We start from the raw sequence: 3383 nt of genomic DNA, 5'->3' as shown, positions 1-3383 counted from the left end.
TATGCCTGTTTTTTTTTTTTTTTAAGTGCATGAGATTTTAATTTTTTTTTTTTTTTTTGCATTTTTTGGCCAAGGCTGGGTTTGAACCCACAACCTCCAGTATATGGGGCTGGCACCCTACTCCTTTGAGCCACAGGCGCTGCCTGTCTTTTTTTGTGAAATTGAAGATTTCATGTTGCTATTGTCTCTACATTCCCCAGCACTTAATACAGCATTTCAGTGGATGATCATGGATTAGATAAATAAATGATTAATTTCTTTTCTAGGGAATTCAAAGACTGTGAGTCAATCTTCCAAGTCAGGACAGAGAACAAAAATGCACCTGTAATGTTAAGTCCTATTAAAGTATTGGAATTACTCACTCAGCCATTCTAGCCAGAAAGTAAATAATAGCAACGATAATCATAGTTAACATTTACTGAAGAATTGCCATGTGCTTTATGAGAACAAATTCATCAGTACAAACAATTCTAAAATCTCAGCAGTTTATGCCATAGTCCACAACAGATTATCAGGGACAGGGGAGAAGAGTCATATGCTCCACACAGTCATTCAGGAACCCAGGCTCCCTCCACACAGTGGCTCTGCCTTCCATGAACCTGGAGTTTGCCTCTGGATCCTTTGCATTTACCCATCAGGTAAGGAAAGAGAGAATACAGAGGATCACAAGGAAGGTTTACAGGGTTAAGGTTTAGACCATGTAACACCTATTACTTCCACCTATATTCCATTGACCAGAGTTTAGTCACAAAGCCTCATGTAGATTCAGGGAAGCTGAGAAATAGAGTCTTTTGATGACTCATGAAGAAAAGAAGGCAGGCTTATTGGGTGTCTATTAAATTTCTGCTACATTTAGTTCTCAAGACAACCTAGCAAAGCAGGTGAGAGAATTGAGGTTCAAAGATTAAAATAATTCCCAACGTCACACAGCTAATAAATAATAGAATTGGGAGTTTGTCCTGGGTCTGACTCTAAAATGCACATCCTAGACCCACTAAGCTATGCTTCTTCATAATGAAGGTTTGGTTATGTTGCTGTATTCCTCAATCATCCTCTCTGTCCACATAGACCTTTACAATGCTGACTTTGGCTCTCCTGTATCTGAACTGCTGATGACACATAGACATTTGGCACCAGAATGTACATTATCTTATCTGCTCCCCATTGCACTCCCGTGTGGTCAGTATTATTATTAGCTCTCTTTTACCAGAGAGGAAACTCAGATTAGATGGATCACATAACTCAGCCAAGATCATACAGCTAATGAGAGGCATATTTGAGCACTGTGAGTGCTACACTGTATCTTGTTCTTTGGCCTGAACCTTTAGAACACTTTTTCCCCAAAGATATTTTTTTAATGATAAAAAATAAAACTGCATCCAAAAAATACCAACAATCTACATTCCCATAGAATAACTCAAAGTGGTTGGCATCTGCAAGTTCAGGTACCTCAACCCCAAGGTCAGAAAGGCTCCTTACTCTTCAAGTTTGATTTCATCTGCATGGTGGAAAAATCAGGCACATTCAGCAGCCTCTGGTCTTATTAATTCTAAGAGATTGGCACTTCAATGCTTGAAGAAGTTCTTCCCAGCCAAAACCGTCCAGGAAATGAAGAATCAGATAAGTAACAAGGCTGATGCAAGGCCAGGGAAAACTCCAGATTCAACAAGAGTATTATTCGTGGCTGGGTCATTGGGTGTGGATGTGGCAAGAGCAGTTACAGCAGCTTTGTCTGCAGGGCTCTCTTCTTTCCTCCTTCACCTTCACCCGTATCCAGACCTGGCCACACTCTCCATCTCCCCAAGCTATCAGTTTGTTCCTTTATACACATTCTCCAGGCATTCAAGAGCCTTCAGACTTCATGTACTGGTCTTTAAGGGGAAGAAACAGGAAATGAACCTAGTTAAAACTGCTCACTATGAAGAAGGAATCCATGATAATAACAATAATGTGATTTGAGGACGTGGAAAATTGGATTAATGAAAGAAAAAGAACAAGAGTAGATTTATGAGTCTTTGGGGCATTTGACTTTACAATATCTTTATTATGCAAGTTGCACTGGGCACAGGGCACACTGTAGGGTCCCAGAACCCATGGGATGCCAGCTCCCTCCCTGCCTTCCAGACACCATCCCAGATATCCAGGAAGCTGGTTATCTCCTCCTGATTACAGCCTTCTTTCCTAAGGAATTCTTCATACCCATCATACACTCTCAAGCAAGTCTTCATGAGATTGACTGCAACTAGCAGTGATGGTCTATGAAGATGCGAATAATCCTTCCTGTTGGAGCCTTTGAGATCATCTGCTGTGTACCCAGTCAGGTAACTAATGGGGGCCTGCCTGGATGAATGACTGGCATACTGCTGTTTAGGGGTACCAGAACACCCAGGCCTCCAGCCTCCAAGATTAGAGAGACTTCCTGCTACACCACACTTGGGCATGCAACTCCAGGTGCATAAAATGATTACAGATTCTACTCTAGTCTTCCTTTTTAAAAAAGTCCTACCAAGATGTCTTGGTGAAAGTTTCCATGCAGTGCTTCTTGCTGGATGCCTAAGAAGCTCATGGTGTCTCTTTCTGTATCAGGTAGACTATGGGCCTATTCTCCTGCTTGTCCAAGCTTTTCCAGGAACCTAGGTTTTGTAATTTCCTACTTCTCCCAATCTAAACTGAGTTTATCTGGCACCTCCCCAAGGAGCCTGCCTTCTGTCTTAATTCCCCCAGCTATGAACCTGGTTTACCTTCCTCTGTGTCTTCCTCATGCCCTGCTAAGGATCTATGATCCTTCTGGGGCCTTTCCCCATTTTAACTTTCCCTAATGGAGACAGAAAACCATTCTTCATCCATTCGGTTTTCAGAATAAAAATGGAGTCAGGGATTTCTCAGCTCTTGCACAAGCCGCCACTGCTCTCCCTCTCCTCACTGTTTCCCACTACCCTGTGCTGCTCACACCACACTGGCCTGTGTTAGGTCTTAAGAAAACACCAAGCTCTCTCTTGCCTGTGCCAGAATCTTACCCCATGGCCCATTACCCCTACTCCTACCACCCATAAGCCCCTTCTTGTCCTTCCAGATTCAGCTTAAATATTACTTCCTCTGGGTGACCTGCCCTGACCCCTACCCAGGTTAGGTCCCCCTACTAAATGTTCTGAAATAACCTCGCTCTTTTCATTTATACCCTTTATCACAAATGTGTGTTCCATGAGTGAAAATCCAGACAGATTGATACCGTGCACACACATATTCTATACGCAGTCATCCCGCAGTATCTGTGGGGGATTGGTTCTGGAAACTTCCATGGATACAAAAATCCACTGATTCTCAAGTCTCTGATATAAAATGGCATGGGATTCACATATAACCTGTGTGCATACTTCTGTATA

Source organism: Otolemur garnettii, unplaced genomic scaffold, assembly GCF_000181295.1.
Source record: "Otolemur garnettii isolate 467f Iridium unplaced genomic scaffold, OtoGar3 scaffold00001, whole genome shotgun sequence".
Classification (NCBI taxonomy): Eukaryota; Metazoa; Chordata; class Mammalia; order Primates; family Galagidae; genus Otolemur; species Otolemur garnettii.
Note: the sequence above shows the minus strand (reverse complement) of the source record.